Source organism: Platichthys flesus, chromosome 19 (assembly GCF_949316205.1).
Source record: "Platichthys flesus chromosome 19, fPlaFle2.1, whole genome shotgun sequence".
Classification (NCBI taxonomy): domain Eukaryota; kingdom Metazoa; phylum Chordata; class Actinopteri; order Pleuronectiformes; family Pleuronectidae; genus Platichthys; species Platichthys flesus.
This window is the reverse complement of record NC_084963.1, coordinates 12,602,159-12,620,214: the sequence shown is the minus strand read 5'-3', so window position 1 is coordinate 12,620,214 and position 18,056 is coordinate 12,602,159. Positions and strand designations below refer to the sequence as shown.

The window sequence follows — 18,056 nt, the reverse complement described above, 5'->3', positions numbered from 1 at the left end:
TGGTCGTTAAGTCCTAAACAATTCCTAACAATTTGTCTACCAGGTCCCGAATGAAGTCCTAACAGTTGTTAGGCCTTTGTTAGGACTTGGGTAGACCCTGTCTATCATTGTGCTCTGCACGAGTGGGTTCGAATCCCATCCTCGTCGGTCTATCTTTGCTTGTTTACAGTATCTCCGTGGCAACACCATTAGGATGTGTTTGTCAAAATGTCCTACAGTTCAAATAAACGTGTGAAAAGTTGAAACAAAGCCTCAGTCTAAACATTGGGAAGATGTTGTTGGTCGCTGGAACTGGCCACCTCGTCCTATATGCCATTTGAGAGAATATATAGCTTATACTTTGTGTATGTGTTATGATCACATAGTTCACCTCTTTTGAGGTAAGTGGATTCTTTTCAACCTTTAAACTAGGGCTGTGTTTCCAGTTTCACAGTGTACTAAGTGAAGCAGATTCACGTTTCAGACGTTTGCTGAACTGTGGGACAATTTGACCAACACATCCTCATGGTGTTGCCACGGAGATGCTGTAAACAAGCAAAGAGAAACCGACGAGGATGGGATTCGAACCCACGCGTGCAGAGCACAATGGATTAGCAGTCCATCGCCTTAACCACTCGGCCACCTCGTCCTATATGTCCTAATTGCTGTCTCTATTTACTGCTCGTTAAGTCCTTAACAATTCCTAACAATTTATCTACCAAGTCCTGAATGACTTGGTAGCCCTTGTCACTTGACAGTCATGTGAAAGGAGCAGCACCAACAGTAATAACACTTGTATGGTCAGTCCAAACAAAAAAGCACTGGTCAAACCTATATGAGAGGAAAGTGGTGCTGTTCAACATCTAGACAATTTATTGTAGTGGTTAATGGGATGGACTGCTGATCCATTGTGCTCTGCACGCGTATGTCCAGCTGTTGGACAGCACCACTTTCCTCTCATCTAGGTTTGACCAGTTTGGGTCATTACTGTTGGTGCTGCTCTTTTCACATGACTGTCAAGTGAAAGGGGCTAACCGATTCCTAACAAAGGCCTAACCAAAGTTCGAACAACTGTTAGGACTTCATTCAGGACTTGGTAGATCAATTGTCAGGAACTGTTTAGCATTTAAGGTAGCAGGCCAGACGAATTCGACAGCCACCTGACGTTGTGCAGGACGAGGTGGCCGAGTGGTTAAGGCGATGGACTGCTAATCCATTGTGCTCTGCACGCGTGGGTTCGAATCCCATCCTCGTCGGTTTGTCTTTGTTTGTTTACAGTATCTCCGTGACAACACCATGGGGATGTGTGTCACGATGTTCCACAGTTCAAATAAAGTCTGATACGGTAAGCTGCTTCACTTAGTTCACTGTGCAAACTGGAAACACAGCTGCAGTCTAAAAGTTAGGAAGGTGCTGTCAGATCTACCTAAACAAAGTTCTAGAACTTCATTTGGGAAATAGGTATTATTTAGGACTTAAGTTAGCGGGCCATTCACTAAGCTGTAAAGGAAATTTAGAAAATACACAGCTAACATGTTATTTTTAGAGATTGGTGCATTTTTTTTTTTTTACTTTTAGACTAAGGCTGTGTTTCCAGGCCAGTCCTAAACAGTCCATTACAAGTCCTAAACTATTCCCAACAATTTATCTACCTAAAAGTCCTGAATGAAATTCTATTAATTGCTAGAACTTTGGTATGGAAGCACCGATACCACTTTCCCGACTTTTAGACTGCGGCTGTGTTTTCCAGTTGTCACAGTGAACTAAGTGAAGCAACTTCACGGTTAGGACTTAACTTTATGTGACTTTATTTGAACTGTGGGTCATTTTGACATACATCCTCATTGTGTTGTCACGGAGATACTGTAAATAAGCAAATTCAAACCGACGAGGATGGGATCCGATCCCACCGCCTCTATGGACTGGTCGTTAAGTCCTAAACAATTCCTAACAATTTGTCTACCAAGTCCCGAATGAAGTCCTAACAGTTGTTAGGCCTTTGTTAGGACTTGGGTAGACCCTGTCTATCATTGTGCTCTGCACGAGTGGGTTCGAATCCCATCCTCGTCGGTCTATCTTTGCTTGTTTACAGTATCTCCGTGGCAACACCATTAGGATGTGTTTGTCAAAATGTCCTACAGTTCAAATAAACGTGTGAAAAGTTGAAACAAAGCCTCAGTCTAAACATTGGGAAGATGTTGTTGGTCGCTGGAACTGGCCACCTCGTCCTATATGCCATTTGAGAGAATATATAGCTTATACATTGTATATGTGTTATGATCACAAAGCTCACCTCTTTTGAGGTAAGTGGATTCTTTTCAACCTTTAAACTAGGGCTGTGTTTCCAGTTTCACAGTGTACTAAGTGAAGCAGATTCACGTTTCAGACGTTTGCTGAACTGTGGGACAATTTGACCAACACATCCTCATGGTGTTGCCACGGAGATGCTGTAAACAAGCAAAGAGAAACCGACGAGGATGGGATTCGAACCCACGCGTGCAGAGCACAATGGATTAGCAGTCCATCGCATTAACCACTCGGCCACCTCGTCCTATATGTCCTAATTGCTGTCTCTATTTACTGCTCTTTAAGTCCTTAACAATTCCTAACAATTTATCTACCAGGTCCTGAATGACTTGGTAGCCCTTGTCACTTGACAGTCATGTGAAAGGAGCAGCACCAACAGTAATAACACTTGTATGGTCAGTCCAAACAAAAAAGCACTGGTCAAACCTATATGAGAGGAAAGTGGTGCTGTTCAACATCTAGACAATTTATTGTAGTGGTTAATGGGATGGACTGCTGATCCATTGTGCTCTGCACGCGTATGTCCAGCTGTTGGACAGCACCACTTTCCTCTCATCTAGGTTTGACCAGTTTGGGTCATTACTGTTGGTGCTGCTCTTTTCACATGACTGTCAAGTGAAAGGGGCTAACCGATTCCTAACAAAGGCCTAACCAAAGTTCGAACAACTGTTAGGACTTCATTCAGGACTTGGTAGATCAATTGTCAGGAACTGTTTAGCATTTAAGGTAGCAGGCCAGACGAATTCGACAGCCACCTGGCTATAGACGTGCAGGACGAGGTGGCCGAGTGGTTAAGGCGATGGACTGCTAATCCATTGTGCTCTGCACGCGTGGGTTCGAATCCCATCCTCGTCGGTTTGTCTTTGTTTGTTTACAGTATCTCCGTGACAACACCATGGGGATGTGTGTCACGATGTTCCACAGTTCAAATAAAGTCTGATACGGTAAGCTGCTTCACTTAGTTCACTGTGCAAACTGGAAACACAGCTGCAGTCTAAAAGTTAGGAAGGTGCTGTCAGATCTACCTTAACAAAGTTCTAGAACTTCATTTGGGAAATAGGTATTATTTAGGACTTAAGTTAGCGGGCCATTCACTAAGCTGTAAAGGAAATTTAGAAAATACACAGCTAACATGTTATTTTTAGAGATTGGTGCATTTTTTTTTTTTTACTTTTATACTAAGGCTGTGTTTCCAGGCCAGTCCTAAACAGTCCATTACAAGTCCTAAACTATTACCAACAATTTATCTACCTAAAAGTCCTGAATGAAATTCTATTAATTGCTAGAACTTTGGTATGGAAGCACCGATACCACTTTCCCGACTTTTCGACTGCGGCTGTGTTTTCCAGTTGTCACAGTGAACTAAGTGAAGCAACTTCACGGTTAGGACTTAACTTTATGTGACTTTATTTGAACTGTGGGTCATTTTGACATACATCCTCATTGTGTTGTCACGGAGATACTGTAAATAAGCAAATTCAAACCGACGAGGATGGGATCCGATCCCACCGCCTCTATGGACTGGTCGTTAAGTCCTAAACAATTCCTAACAATTTGTCTACCAAGTCCCGAATGAAGTCCTAACAGTTGTTAGGCCTTTGTTAGGACTTGGGTAGACCCTGTCTATCATTGTGCTCTGCACGAGTGGGTTCGAATCCCATCCTCGTCGGTCTATCTTTGCTTGTTTACAGTATCTCCGTGGCAACACCATTAGGATGTGTTTGTCAAAATGTCCTACAGTTCAAATAAACGTGTGAAAAGTTGAAACAAAGCCTCAGTCTAAACATTGGGAAGATGTTGTTGGTCGCTGGAACTGGCCACCTCGTCCTATATGCCATTTGAGAGAATATATAGCTTATACATTGTATATGTGTTATGATCACATAGTTCACCTCTTTTGAGGTAAGTGGATTCTTTTCAACCTTTAAACTAGGGCTGTGTTTCCAGTTTCACAGTGTACTAAGTGAAGCAGATTCACGTTTCAGACGTTTGCTGAACTGTGGGACAATTTGACCAACACATCCTCATGGTGTTGCCACGGAGATGCTGTAAACAAGCAAAGAGAAACCGACGAGGATGGGATTCGAACCCACGCGTGCAGAGCACAATGGATTAGCAGTCCATCGCCTTAACCACTCGGCCACCTCGTCCTATATGTCCTAATTGCTGTCTCTATTTACTGCTCGTTAAGTCCTTAACAATTCCTAACAATTTATCTACCAAGTCCTGAATGACTTGGTAGCCCTTGTCACTTGACAGTCATGTGAAAGGAGCAGCACCAACAGTAATAACACTTGTATGGTCAGTCCAAACAAAAAAGCACTGGTCAAACCTATATGAGAGGAAAGTGGTGCTGTTCAACATCTAGACAATTTATTGTAGTGGTTAATGGGATGGACTGCTGATCCATTGTGCTCTGCACGCGTATGTCCAGCTGTTGGACAGCACCACTTTCCTCTCATCTAGGTTTGACCAGTTTGGGTCATTACTGTTGGTGCTGCTCTTTTCACATGACTGTCAAGTGAAAGGGGCTAACCGATTCCTAACAAAGGCCTAACCAAAGTTCGAACAACTGTTAGGACTTCATTCAGGACTTGGTAGATCAATTGTCAGGAACTGTTTAGCATTTAAGGTAGCAGGCCAGACGAATTCGACAGCCACCTGACGTTGTGCAGGACGAGGTGGCCGAGTGGTTAAGGCGATGGACTGCTAATCCATTGTGCTCTGCACGCGTGGGTTCGAATCCCATCCTCGTCGGTTTGTCTTTGTTTGTTTACAGTATCTCCGTGACAACACCATGGGGATGTGTGTCACGATGTTCCACAGTTCAAATAAAGTCTGATACGGTAAGCTGCTTCACTTAGTTCACTGTGCAAACTGGAAACACAGCTGCAGTCTAAAAGTTAGGAAGGTGCTGTCAGATCTACCTAAACAAAGTTCTAGAACTTCATTTGGGAAATAGGTATTATTTAGGACTTAAGTTAGCGGGCCATTCACTAAGCTGTAAAGGAAATTTAGAAAATACACAGCTAACATGTTATTTTTAGAGATTGGTGCATTTTTTTTTTTTTACTTTTATACTAAGGCTGTGTTTCCAGGCCAGTCCTAAACAGTCCATTACAAGTCCTAAACTATTACCAACAATTTATCTACCTAAAAGTCCTGAATGAAATTCTATTAATTGCTAGAACTTTGGTATGGAAGCACCGATACCACTTTCCCGACTTTTCGACTGCGGCTGTGTTTTCCAGTTGTCACAGTGAACTAAGTGAAGCAACTTCACGGTTAGGACTTAACTTTATGTGACTTTATTTGAACTGTGGGTCATTTTGACATACATCCTCATTGTGTTGTCACGGAGATACTGTAAATAAGCAAATTCAAACCGACGAGGATGGGATCCGATCCCACCGCCTCTATGGACTGGTCGTTAAGTCCTAAACAATTCCTAACAATTTGTCTACCAAGTCCCGAATGAAGTCCTAACAGTTGTTAGGCCTTTGTTAGGACTTGGGTAGACCCTGTCTATCATTGTGCTCTGCACGAGTGGGTTCGAATCCCATCCTCGTCGGTCTATCTTTGCTTGTTTACAGTATCTCCGTGGCAACACCATTAGGATGTGTTTGTCAAAATGTCCTACAGTTCAAATAAACGTGTGAAAAGTTGAAACAAAGCCTCAGTCTAAACATTGGGAAGATGTTGTTGGTCGCTGGAACTGGCCACCTCGTCCTATATGCCATTTGAGAGAATATATAGCTTATACATTGTATATGTGTTATGATCACATAGTTCACCTCTTTTGAGGTAAGTGGATTCTTTTCAACCTTTAAACTAGGGCTGTGTTTCCAGTTTCACAGTGTACTAAGTGAAGCAGATTCACGTTTCAGACGTTTGCTGAACTGTGGGACAATTTGACCAACACATCCTCATGGTGTTGCCACGGAGATGCTGTAAACAAGCAAAGAGAAACCGACGAGGATGGGATTCGAACCCACGCGTGCAGAGCACAATGGATTAGCAGTCCATCGCCTTAACCACTCGGCCACCTCGTCCTATATGTCCTAATTGCTGTCTCTATTTACTGCTCGTTAAGTCCTTAACAATTCCTAACAATTTATCTACCAAGTCCTGAATGACTTGGTAGCCCTTGTCACTTGACAGTCATGTGAAAGGAGCAGCACCAACAGTAATAACACTTGTATGGTCAGTCCAAACAAAAAAGCACTGGTCAAACCTATATGAGAGGAAAGTGGTGCTGTTCAACATCTAGACAATTTATTGTAGTGGTTAATGGGATGGACTGCTGATCCATTGTGCTCTGCACGCGTATGTCCAGCTGTTGGACAGCACCACTTTCCTCTCATCTAGGTTTGACCAGTTTGGGTCATTACTGTTGGTGCTGCTCTTTTCACATGACTGTCAAGTGAAAGGGGCTAACCGATTCCTAACAAAGGCCTAACCAAAGTTCGAACAACTGTTAGGACTTCATTCAGGACTTGGTAGATCAATTGTCAGGAACTGTTTAGCATTTAAGGTAGCAGGCCAGACGAATTCGACAGCCACCTGACGTTGTGCAAGACGAGGTGGCCGAGTGGTTAAGGCGATGGACTGCTAATCCATTGTGCTCTGCACGCGTGGGTTCGAATCCCATCCTCGTCGGTTTGTCTTTGTTTGTTTACAGTATCTCCGTGACAACACCATGGGGATGTGTGTCACGATGTTCCACAGTTCAAATAAAGTCTGATACGGTAAGCTGCTTCACTTAGTTCACTGTGCAAACTGGAAACACAGCTGCAGTCTAAAAGTTAGGAAGGTGCTGTCAGATCTACCTAAACAAAGTTCTAGAACTTCATTTGGGAAATAGGTATTATTTAGGACTTAAGTTAGCGGGCCATTCACTAAGCTGTAAAGGAAATTTAGAAAATACACAGCTAACATGTTATTTTTAGAGATTGGTGCATTTTTTTTTTTTTACTTTTAGACTAAGGCTGTGTTTCCAGGCCAGTCCTAAACAGTCCATTACAAGTCCTAAACTATTCCCAACAATTTATCTACCTAAAAGTCCTGAATGAAATTCTATTAATTGCTAGAACTTTGGTATGGAAGCACCGATACCACTTTCCCGACTTTTAGACTGCGGCTGTGTTTTCCAGTTGTCACAGTGAACTAAGTGAAGCAACTTCACGGTTAGGACTTAACTTTATGTGACTTTATTTGAACTGTGGGTCATTTTGACATACATCCTCATTGTGTTGTCACGGAGATACTGTAAATAAGCAAATTCAAACCGACGAGGATGGGATCCGATCCCACCGCCTCTATGGACTGGTCGTTAAGTCCTAAACAATTCCTAACAATTTGTCTACCAAGTCCCGAATGAAGTCCTAACAGTTGTTAGGCCTTTGTTAGGACTTGGGTAGACCCTGTCTATCATTGTGCTCTGCACGAGTGGGTTCGAATCCCATCCTCGTCGGTCTATCTTTGCTTGTTTACAGTATCTCCGTGGCAACACCATTAGGATGTGTTTGTCAAAATGTCCTACAGTTCAAATAAACGTGTGAAAAGTTGAAACAAAGCCTCAGTCTAAACATTGGGAAGATGTTGTTGGTCGCTGGAACTGGCCACCTCGTCCTATATGCCATTTGAGAGAATATATAGCTTATACATTGTATATGTGTTATGATCACAAAGCTCACCTCTTTTGAGGTAAGTGGATTCTTTTCAACCTTTAAACTAGGGCTGTGTTTCCAGTTTCACAGTGTACTAAGTGAAGCAGATTCACGTTTCAGACGTTTGCTGAACTGTGGGACAATTTGACCAACACATCCTCATGGTGTTGCCACGGAGATGCTGTAAACAAGCAAAGAGAAACCGACGAGGATGGGATTCGAACCCACGCGTGCAGAGCACAATGGATTAGCAGTCCATCGCATTAACCACTCGGCCACCTCGTCCTATATGTCCTAATTGCTGTCTCTATTTACTGCTCTTTAAGTCCTTAACAATTCCTAACAATTTATCTACCAGGTCCTGAATGACTTGGTAGCCCTTGTCACTTGACAGTCATGTGAAAGGAGCAGCACCAACAGTAATAACACTTGTATGGTCAGTCCAAACAAAAAAGCACTGGTCAAACCTATATGAGAGGAAAGTGGTGCTGTTCAACATCTAGACAATTTATTGTAGTGGTTAATGGGATGGACTGCTGATCCATTGTGCTCTGCACGCGTATGTCCAGCTGTTGGACAGCACCACTTTCCTCTCATCTAGGTTTGACCAGTTTGGGTCATTACTGTTGGTGCTGCTCTTTTCACATGACTGTCAAGTGAAAGGGGCTAACCGATTCCTAACAAAGGCCTAACCAAAGTTCGAACAACTGTTAGGACTTCATTCAGGACTTGGTAGATCAATTGTCAGGAACTGTTTAGCATTTAAGGTAGCAGGCCAGACGAATTCGACAGCCACCTGGCTATAGACGTGCAGGACGAGGTGGCCGAGTGGTTAAGGCGATGGACTGCTAATCCATTGTGCTCTGCACGCGTGGGTTCGAATCCCATCCTCGTCGGTTTGTCTTTGTTTGTTTACAGTATCTCCGTGACAACACCATGGGGATGTGTGTCACGATGTTCCACAGTTCAAATAAAGTCTGATACGGTAAGCTGCTTCACTTAGTTCACTGTGCAAACTGGAAACACAGCTGCAGTCTAAAAGTTAGGAAGGTGCTGTCAGATCTACCTAAACAAAGTTCTAGAACTTCATTTGGGAAATAGGTATTATTTAGGACTTAAGTTAGCGGGCCATTCACTAAGCTGTAAAGGAAATTTAGAAAATACACAGCTAACATGTTATTTTTAGAGATTGGTGCATTTTTTTTTTTTTACTTTTATACTAAGGCTGTGTTTCCAGGCCAGTCCTAAACAGTCCATTACAAGTCCTAAACTATTACCAACAATTTATCTACCTAAAAGTCCTGAATGAAATTCTATTAATTGCTAGAACTTTGGTATGGAAGCACCGATACCACTTTCCCGACTTTTCGACTGCGGCTGTGTTTTCCAGTTGTCACAGTGAACTAAGTGAAGCAACTTCACGGTTAGGACTTAACTTTATGTGACTTTATTTGAACTGTGGGTCATTTTGACATACATCCTCATTGTGTTGTCACGGAGATACTGTAAATAAGCAAATTCAAACCGACGAGGATGGGATCCGATCCCACCGCCTCTATGGACTGGTCGTTAAGTCCTAAACAATTCCTAACAATTTGTCTACCAAGTCCCGAATGAAGTCCTAACAGTTGTTAGGCCTTTGTTAGGACTTGGGTAGACCCTGTCTATCATTGTGCTCTGCACGAGTGGGTTCGAATCCCATCCTCGTCGGTCTATCTTTGCTTGTTTACAGTATCTCCGTGGCAACACCATTAGGATGTGTTTGTCAAAATGTCCTACAGTTCAAATAAACGTGTGAAAAGTTGAAACAAAGCCTCAGTCTAAACATTGGGAAGATGTTGTTGGTCGCTGGAACTGGCCACCTCGTCCTATATGCCATTTGAGAGAATATATAGCTTATACATTGTATATGTGTTATGATCACATAGTTCACCTCTTTTGAGGTAAGTGGATTCTTTTCAACCTTTAAACTAGGGCTGTGTTTCCAGTTTCACAGTGTACTAAGTGAAGCAGATTCACGTTTCAGACGTTTGCTGAACTGTGGGACAATTTGACCAACACATCCTCATGGTGTTGCCACGGAGATGCTGTAAACAAGCAAAGAGAAACCGACGAGGATGGGATTCGAACCCACGCGTGCAGAGCAGAATGGATTAGCAGTCCATCGCCTTAACCACTCGGCCACCTCGTCCTATATGTCCTAATTGCTGTCTCTATTTACTGCTCTTTAAGTCCTTAACAATTCCTAACAATTTATCTACCAAGTCCTGAATGACTTGGTAGCCCTTGTCACTTGACAGTCATGTGAAAGGAGCAGCACCAACAGTAATAACACTTGTATGGTCAGTCCAAACAAAAAAGCACTGGTCAAACCTATATGAGAGGAAAGTGGTGCTGTTCAACATCTAGACAATTTATTGTAGTGGTTAATGGGATGGACTGCTGATCCATTGTGCTCTGCACGCGTATGTCCAGCTGTTGGACAGCACCACTTTCCTCTCATCTAGGTTTGACCAGTTTGGGTCATGACTGTTGGTGCTGCTCTATTCACATGACTGTCAAGTGAAAGGGGCTAACCGATTCCTAACAAAGGCCTAACCAAAGTTCGAACAACTGTTAGGACTTCATTCAGGACTTGGTAGATCAATTGTCAGGAACTGTTTAGCATTTAAGGTAGCAGGCCAGACGAATTCGACAGCCACCTGACGTTGTGCAGGACGAGGTGGCCGAGTGGTTAAGGCGATGGACTGCTAATCCATTGTGCTCTGCACGCGTGGGTTCGAATCCCATCCTCGTCGGTTTGTCTTTGTTTGTTTACAGTATCTCCGTGACAACACCATGGGGATGTGTGTCACGATGTTCCACAGTTCAAATAAAGTCTGATACGGTAAGCTGCTTCACTTAGTTCACTGTGCAAACTGGAAACACAGCTGCAGTCTAAAAGTTAGGAAGGTGCTGTCAGATCTACCTAAACAAAGTTCTAGAACTTCATTTGGGAAATAGGTATTATTTAGGACTTAAGTTAGCGGGCCATTCACTAAGCTGTAAAGGAAATTTAGAAAATACACAGCTAACATGTTATTTTTAGAGATTGGTGCATTTTTTTTTTTTTACTTTTATACTAAGGCTGTGTTTCCAGGCCAGTCCTAAACAGTCCATTACAAGTCCTAAACTATTACCAACAATTTATCTACCTAAAAGTCCTGAATGAAATTCTATTAATTGCTAGAACTTTGGTATGGAAGCACCGATACCACTTTCCCGACTTTTCGACTGCGGCTGTGTTTTCCAGTTGTCACAGTGAACTAAGTGAAGCAACTTCACGGTTAGGACTTAACTTTATGTGACTTTATTTGAACTGTGGGTCATTTTGACATACATCCTCATTGTGTTGTCACGGAGATACTGTAAATAAGCAAATTCAAACCGACGAGGATGGGATCCGATCCCACCGCCTCTATGGACTGGTCGTTAAGTCCTAAACAATTCCTAACAATTTGTCTACCAAGTCCCGAATGAAGTCCTAACAGTTGTTAGGCCTTTGTTAGGACTTGGGTAGACCCTGTCTATCATTGTGCTCTGCACGAGTGGGTTCGAATCCCATCCTCGTCGGTCTATCTTTGCTTGTTTACAGTATCTCCGTGGCAACACCATTAGGATGTGTTTGTCAAAATGTCCTACAGTTCAAATAAACGTGTGAAAAGTTGAAACAAAGCCTCAGTCTAAACATTGGGAAGATGTTGTTGGTCGCTGGAACTGGCCACCTCGTCCTATATGCCATTTGAGAGAATATATAGCTTATACATTGTATATGTGTTATGATCACATAGTTCACCTCTTTTGAGGTAAGTGGATTCTTTTCAACCTTTAAACTAGGGCTGTGTTTCCAGTTTCACAGTGTACTAAGTGAAGCAGATTCACGTTTCAGACGTTTGCTGAACTGTGGGACAATTTGACCAACACATCCTCATGGTGTTGGCACGGAGATGCTGTAAACAAGCAAAGAGAAACCGACGAGGATGGGATTCGAACCCACGCGTGCAGAGCACAATGGATTAGCAGTCCATCGCCTTAACCACTCGGCCACCTCGTCCTATATGTCCTAATTGCTGTCTCTATTTACTGCTCGTTAAGTCCTTAACAATTCCTAACAATTTATCTACCAAGTCCTGAATGACTTGGTAGCCCTTGTCACTTGACAGTCATGTGAAAGGAGCAGCACCAACAGTAATAACACTTGTATGGTCAGTCCAAACAAAAAAGCACTGGTCAAACCTATATGAGAGGAAAGTGGTGCTGTTCAACATCTAGACAATTTATTGTAGTGGTTAATGGGATGGACTGCTGATCCATTGTGCTCTGCACGCGTATGTCCAGCTGTTGGACAGCACCACTTTCCTCTCATCTAGGTTTGACCAGTTTGGGTCATTACTGTTGGTGCTGCTCTTTTCACATGACTGTCAAGTGAAAGGGGCTAACCGATTCCTAACAAAGGCCTAACCAAAGTTCGAACAACTGTTAGGACTTCATTCAGGACTTGGTAGATCAATTGTCAGGAACTGTTTAGCATTTAAGGTAGCAGGCCAGACGAATTCGACAGCCACCTGGCTATAGACGTGCAGGACGAGGTGGCCGAGTGGTTAAGGCGATGGACTGCTAATCCATTGTGCTCTGCACGCGTGGGTTCGAATCCCATCCTCGTCGGTTTGTCTTTGTTTGTTTACAGTATCTCCGTGACAACACCATGGGGATGTGTGTCACGATGTTCCACAGTTCAAATAAAGTCTGATACGGTAAGCTGCTTCACTTAGTTCACTGTGCAAACTGGAAACACAGCTGCAGTCTAAAAGTTTGGAAGGTGCTGTCAGATCTACCTAAACAAAGTTCTAGAACTTCATTTGGGAAATAGGTATTATTTAGGACTTAAGTTAGCGGGCCATTCACTAAGCTGTAAAGGAAATTTAGAAAATACACAGCTAACATGTTATTTTTAGAGATTGGTGCATTTTTTTTTTTTTACTTTTAGACTAAGGCTGTGTTTCCAGGCCAGTCCTAAACAGTCCATTACAAGTCCTAAACTATTCCCAACAATTTATCTACCTAAAAGTCCTGAATGAAATTCTATTAATTGCTAGAACTTTGGTATGGAAGCACCGATACCACTTTCCCGACTTTTAGACTGCGGCTGTGTTTTCCAGTTGTCACAGTGAACTAAGTGAAGCAACTTCACGGTTAGGACTTAACTTTATGTGACTTTATTTGAACTGTGGGTCATTTTGACATACATCCTCATTGTGTTGTCACGGAGATACTGTAAATAAGCAAATTCAAACCGACGAGGATGGGATCCGATCCCACCGCCTCTATGGACTGGTCGTTAAGTCCTAAACAATTCCTAACAATTTGTCTACCAAGTCCCGAATGAAGTCCTAACAGTTGTTAGGCCTTTGTTAGGACTTGGGTAGACCCTGTCTATCATTGTGCTCTGCACGAGTGGGTTCGAATCCCATCCTCGTCGGTCTATCTTTGCTTGTTTACAGTATCTCCGTGGCAACACCATTAGGATGTGTTTGTCAAAATGTCCTACAGTTCAAATAAACGTGTGAAAAGTTGAAACAAAGCCTCAGTCTAAACATTGGGAAGATGTTGTTGGTCGCTGGAACTGGCCACCTCGTCCTATATGCCATTTGAGAGAATATATAGCTTATACATTGTATATGTGTTATGATCACATAGTTCACCTCTTTTGAGGTAAGTGGATTCTTTTCAACCTTTAAACTAGGGCTGTGTTTCCAGTTTCACAGTGTACTAAGTGAAGCAGATTCACGTTTCAGACGTTTGCTGAACTGTGGGACAATTTGACCAACACATCCTCATGGTGTTGCCACGGAGATGCTGTAAACAAGCAAAGAGAAACCGACGAGGATGGGATTCGAACCCACGCGTGCAGAGCACAATGGATTAGCAGTCCATCGCCTTAACCACTCGGCCACCTCGTCCTATATGTCCTAATTGCTGTCTCTATTTACTGCTCGTTAAGTCCTTAACAATTCCTAACAATTTATCTACCAAGTCCTGAATGACTTGGTAGCCCTTGTCACTTGACAGTCATGTGAAAGGAGCAGCACCAACAGTAATAACACTTGTATGGTCAGTCCAAACAAAAAAGCACTGGTCAAACCTATATGAGAGGAAAGTGGTGCTGTTCAACATCTAGACAATTTATTGTAGTGGTTAATGGGATGGACTGCTGATCCATTGTGCTCTGCACGCGTATGTCCAGCTGTTGGACAGCACCACTTTCCTCTCATCTAGGTTTGACCAGTTTGGGTCATTACTGTTGGTGCTGCTCTTTTCACATGACTGTCAAGTGAAAGGGGCTAACCGATTCCTAACAAAGGCCTAACCAAAGTTCGAACAACTGTTAGGACTTCATTCAGGACTTGGTAGATCAATTGTCAGGAACTGTTTAGCATTTAAGGTAGCAGGCCAGACGAATTCGACAGCCACCTGGCTATAGACGTGCAGGACGAGGTGGCCGAGTGGTTAAGGCGATGGACTGCTAATCCATTGTGCTCTGCACGCGTGGGTTCGAATCCCATCCTCGTCGGTTTGTCTTTGTTTGTTTACAGTATCTCCGTGACAACACCATGGGGATGTGTGTCACGATGTTCCACAGTTCAAATAAAGTCTGATACGGTAAGCTGCTTCACTTAGTTCACTGTGCAAACTGGAAACACAGCTGCAGTCTAAAAGTTTGGAAGGTGCTGTCAGATCTACCTAAACAAAGTTCTAGAACTTCATTTGGGAAATAGGTATTATTTAGGACTTAAGTTAGCGGGCCATTCACTAAGCTGTAAAGGAAATTTAGAAAATACACAGCTAACATGTTATTTTTAGAGATTGGTGCATTTTTTTTTTTTTACTTTTAGACTAAGGCTGTGTTTCCAGGCCAGTCCTAAACAGTCCATTACAAGTCCTAAACTATTCCCAACAATTTATCTACCTAAAAGTCCTGAATGAAATTCTATTAATTGCTAGAACTTTGGTATGGAAGCACCGATACCACTTTCCCGACTTTTAGACTGCGGCTGTGTTTTCCAGTTGTCACAGTGAACTAAGTGAAGCAACTTCACGGTTAGGACTTAACTTTATGTGACTTTATTTGAACTGTGGGTCATTTTGACATACATCCTCATTGTGTTGTCACGGAGATACTGTAAATAAGCAAATTCAAACCGACGAGGATGGGATCCGATCCCACCGCCTCTATGGACTGGTCGTTAAGTCCTAAACAATTCCTAACAATTTGTCTACCAAGTCCCGAATGAAGTCCTAACAGTTGTTAGGCCTTTGTTAGGACTTGGGTAGACCCTGTCTATCATTGTGCTCTGCACGAGTGGGTTCGAATCCCATCCTCGTCGGTCTATCTTTGCTTGTTTACAGTATCTCCGTGGCAACACCATTAGGATGTGTTTGTCAAAATGTCCTACAGTTCAAATAAACGTGTGAAAAGTTGAAACAAAGCCTCAGTCTAAACATTGGGAAGATGTTGTTGGTCGCTGGAACTGGCCACCTCGTCCTATATGCCATTTGAGAGAATATATAGCTTATACATTGTATATGTGTTATGATCACATAGTTCACCTCTTTTGAGGTAAGTGGATTCTTTTCAACCTTTAAACTAGGGCTGTGTTTCCAGTTTCACAGTGTACTAAGTGAAGCAGATTCACGTTTCAGACGTTTGCTGAACTGTGGGACAATTTGACCAACACATCCTCATGGTGTTGCCACGGAGATGCTGTAAACAAGCAAAGAGAAACCGACGAGGATGGGATTCGAACCCACGCGTGCAGAGCACAATGGATTAGCAGTCCATCGCCTTAACCACTCGGCCACCTCGTCCTATATGTCCTAATTGCTGTCTCTATTTACTGCTCGTTAAGTCCTTAACAATTCCTAACAATTTATCTACCAAGTCCTGAATGACTTGGTAGCCCTTGTCACTTGACAGTCATGTGAAAGGAGCAGCACCAACAGTAATAACACTTGTATGGTCAGTCCAAACAAAAAAGCACTGGTCAAACCTATATGAGAGGAAAGTGGTGCTGTTCAACATCTAGACAATTTATTGTAGTGGTTAATGGGATGGACTGCTGATCCATTGTGCTCTGCACGCGTATGTCCAGCTGTTGGACAGCACCACTTTCCTCTCATCTAGGTTTGACCAGTTTGGGTCATGACTGTTGGTGCTGCTCTATTCACATGACTGTCAAGTGAAAGGGGCTAACCGATTCCTAACAAAGGCCTAACCAAAGTTCGAACAACTGTTAGGACTTCATTCAGGACTTGGTAGATCAATTGTCAGGAACTGTTTAGCATTTAAGGTAGCAGGCCAGACGAATTCGACAGCCACCTGGCTATAGACGTGCAGGACGAGGTGGCCGAGTGGTTAAGGCGATGGACTGCTAATCCATTGTGCTCTGCACGCGTGGGTTCGAATCCCATCCTCGTCGGTTTGTCTTTGTTTGTTTACAGTATCTCCGTGACAACACCATGGGGATGTGTTTGTCAAAATGTCCTACAGTTCAAATAAACGTGTGAAAAGTTGAAACAAAGCCTCAGTCTAAACATTGGGAAGATGTTGTTGGTCGCTGGAACTGGCCACCCTATATGCCATTTGAGAGAATATATAGCTTATACATTGTATATGTGTTATGATCACAAAGTTCACCTCTTTTGAGGTAAGTGGATTCTTTTCAACCTTTAAACAAGGGCTGTGTTTCCAGTTTCACAGTGTACTAAGTGAAGCAGATTCACGTTTCAGACGTTTGCTGAACTGTGGGACAATTTGACCAACACATCCTCATGGTGTTGCCACGGAGATGCTGTAAACAAGCAAAGAGAAACCGACGAGGATGGGATTCGAACCCACGCGTGCAGAGCACAATGGATTAGCAGTCCATCGCCTTAACCACTCGGCCACCTCGTCCTATATGTCCTAATTGCTGTCTCTATTAACTGCTCGTTAAGTCCTTAACAATTCCTAACAATTTATCTACCAAGCCCTGAATGACTTGGTAGCCCTTGTCACTTGACAGTCATGTGAAAGGAGCAGCACCAACAGTAATAACACTTGTATGGTCAGTCCAAACAAAAAAGCACTGGTCAAACCTATATGAGAGGAAAGTGGTGCTGTTCAACATCTAGACAATTTATTGTAGTGGTTAATGGGATGGACTGCTGATCCATTGTGCTCTGCACGCGTATGTCCAGCTGTTGGACAGCACCACTTTCCTCTCATCTAGGTTTGACCAGTTTGGGTCATTACTGTTGGTGCTGCTCTTTTCACATGACTGTCAAGTGAAAGGGGCTAACCGATTCCTAACAAAGGCCTAACCAAAGTTCGAACAACTGTTAGGACTTCATTCAGGACTTGGTAGATCAATTGTCAGGAACTGTTTAGCATTTAAGGTAGCAGGCCAGACGAATTCGACAGCCACCTGGCTATAGACGTGCAGGACGAGGTGGCCGAGTGGTTAAGGCGATGGACTGCTAATCCATTGTGCTCTGCACGCGTGGGTTCGAATCCCATCCTCGTCGGTTTGTCTTTGTTTGTTTACAGTATCTCCGTGACAACACCATGGGGATGTGTGTCTCGATGTTCCACAGTTCAAATAAAGTCTGATACGGTAAGCTGCTTCACTTAGTTCACTGTGCAAACTGGAAACACAGCTGCAGTCTAAAAGTTAGGAAGGTGCTGTCAGATCTACCTAAACAAAGTTCTAGAACTTCATTTGGGAAATAGGTATTATTTAGGACTTAAGTTAGCGGGCCATTCACTAAGCTGTAAAGGAAATTTAGAAAATACACAGCTAACATGTTATTTTTAGAGATTGGTGCATTTTTTTTTTTTTACTTTTAGACTAAGGCTGTGTTTCCAGGCCAGTCCTAAACAGTCCATTACAAGTCCTAAACTATTACCAACAATTTATCTACCTAAAAGTCCTGAATGAAATTCTATTAATTGCTAGAACTTTGGTATGGAAGCACCGATACCACTTTCCCGACTTTTAGACTGCGGCTGTGTTTTCCAGTTTT

The 18,056-nt window shown here is 42.9% G+C and overlaps 20 non-coding genes across 20 annotated transcripts; 10 read left to right on the top strand and 10 right to left on the bottom strand.

The window, feature by feature from the left end:
- Positions 1 to 546: 546 nt before the first annotated feature.
- trnas-gcu (transfer RNA serine (anticodon GCU)) lies at positions 547 to 628 on the bottom strand. Its single transcript has one exon. It is a non-coding gene; the product is annotated as a tRNA-Ser (tRNA).
- Positions 629 to 1,153: 525 nt separating this feature from the next.
- trnas-gcu (transfer RNA serine (anticodon GCU)) lies at positions 1,154 to 1,235 on the top strand. Its single transcript has one exon. It is a non-coding gene; the product is annotated as a tRNA-Ser (tRNA).
- Positions 1,236 to 2,448: 1,213 nt separating this feature from the next.
- trnas-gcu (transfer RNA serine (anticodon GCU)) lies at positions 2,449 to 2,530 on the bottom strand. The gene has a single exon. It is a non-coding gene; the product is annotated as a tRNA-Ser (tRNA).
- Positions 2,531 to 3,059: 529 nt separating this feature from the next.
- Positions 3,060 to 3,141, top strand: trnas-gcu (transfer RNA serine (anticodon GCU)). Its single transcript has one exon. It is a non-coding gene; the product is annotated as a tRNA-Ser (tRNA).
- A 1,213-nt stretch (positions 3,142 to 4,354) lies between these two features.
- Positions 4,355 to 4,436, bottom strand: trnas-gcu (transfer RNA serine (anticodon GCU)). The gene has a single exon. It is a non-coding gene; the product is annotated as a tRNA-Ser (tRNA).
- A 525-nt stretch (positions 4,437 to 4,961) lies between these two features.
- Positions 4,962 to 5,043, top strand: trnas-gcu (transfer RNA serine (anticodon GCU)). The gene has a single exon. It is a non-coding gene; the product is annotated as a tRNA-Ser (tRNA).
- A 1,213-nt stretch (positions 5,044 to 6,256) lies between these two features.
- trnas-gcu (transfer RNA serine (anticodon GCU)) lies at positions 6,257 to 6,338 on the bottom strand. The gene has a single exon. It is a non-coding gene; the product is annotated as a tRNA-Ser (tRNA).
- Positions 6,339 to 6,863: 525 nt separating this feature from the next.
- trnas-gcu (transfer RNA serine (anticodon GCU)) lies at positions 6,864 to 6,945 on the top strand. Its single transcript has one exon. It is a non-coding gene; the product is annotated as a tRNA-Ser (tRNA).
- Positions 6,946 to 8,158: 1,213 nt separating this feature from the next.
- On the bottom strand, positions 8,159 to 8,240 carry trnas-gcu (transfer RNA serine (anticodon GCU)). Its single transcript has one exon. It is a non-coding gene; the product is annotated as a tRNA-Ser (tRNA).
- A 529-nt stretch (positions 8,241 to 8,769) lies between these two features.
- trnas-gcu (transfer RNA serine (anticodon GCU)) lies at positions 8,770 to 8,851 on the top strand. Its single transcript has one exon. It is a non-coding gene; the product is annotated as a tRNA-Ser (tRNA).
- Positions 8,852 to 10,064: 1,213 nt separating this feature from the next.
- On the bottom strand, positions 10,065 to 10,146 carry trnas-gcu (transfer RNA serine (anticodon GCU)). The gene has a single exon. It is a non-coding gene; the product is annotated as a tRNA-Ser (tRNA).
- A 525-nt stretch (positions 10,147 to 10,671) lies between these two features.
- trnas-gcu (transfer RNA serine (anticodon GCU)) lies at positions 10,672 to 10,753 on the top strand. The gene has a single exon. It is a non-coding gene; the product is annotated as a tRNA-Ser (tRNA).
- Positions 10,754 to 11,966: 1,213 nt separating this feature from the next.
- Positions 11,967 to 12,048, bottom strand: trnas-gcu (transfer RNA serine (anticodon GCU)). The gene has a single exon. It is a non-coding gene; the product is annotated as a tRNA-Ser (tRNA).
- Positions 12,049 to 12,577: 529 nt separating this feature from the next.
- Positions 12,578 to 12,659, top strand: trnas-gcu (transfer RNA serine (anticodon GCU)). Its single transcript has one exon. It is a non-coding gene; the product is annotated as a tRNA-Ser (tRNA).
- Positions 12,660 to 13,872: 1,213 nt separating this feature from the next.
- trnas-gcu (transfer RNA serine (anticodon GCU)) lies at positions 13,873 to 13,954 on the bottom strand. Its single transcript has one exon. It is a non-coding gene; the product is annotated as a tRNA-Ser (tRNA).
- A 529-nt stretch (positions 13,955 to 14,483) lies between these two features.
- Positions 14,484 to 14,565, top strand: trnas-gcu (transfer RNA serine (anticodon GCU)). The gene has a single exon. It is a non-coding gene; the product is annotated as a tRNA-Ser (tRNA).
- A 1,213-nt stretch (positions 14,566 to 15,778) lies between these two features.
- trnas-gcu (transfer RNA serine (anticodon GCU)) lies at positions 15,779 to 15,860 on the bottom strand. The gene has a single exon. It is a non-coding gene; the product is annotated as a tRNA-Ser (tRNA).
- A 529-nt stretch (positions 15,861 to 16,389) lies between these two features.
- trnas-gcu (transfer RNA serine (anticodon GCU)) lies at positions 16,390 to 16,471 on the top strand. Its single transcript has one exon. It is a non-coding gene; the product is annotated as a tRNA-Ser (tRNA).
- A 394-nt stretch (positions 16,472 to 16,865) lies between these two features.
- On the bottom strand, positions 16,866 to 16,947 carry trnas-gcu (transfer RNA serine (anticodon GCU)). Its single transcript has one exon. It is a non-coding gene; the product is annotated as a tRNA-Ser (tRNA).
- A 529-nt stretch (positions 16,948 to 17,476) lies between these two features.
- On the top strand, positions 17,477 to 17,558 carry trnas-gcu (transfer RNA serine (anticodon GCU)). The gene has a single exon. It is a non-coding gene; the product is annotated as a tRNA-Ser (tRNA).
- Positions 17,559 to 18,056: the final 498 nt, after the last annotated feature.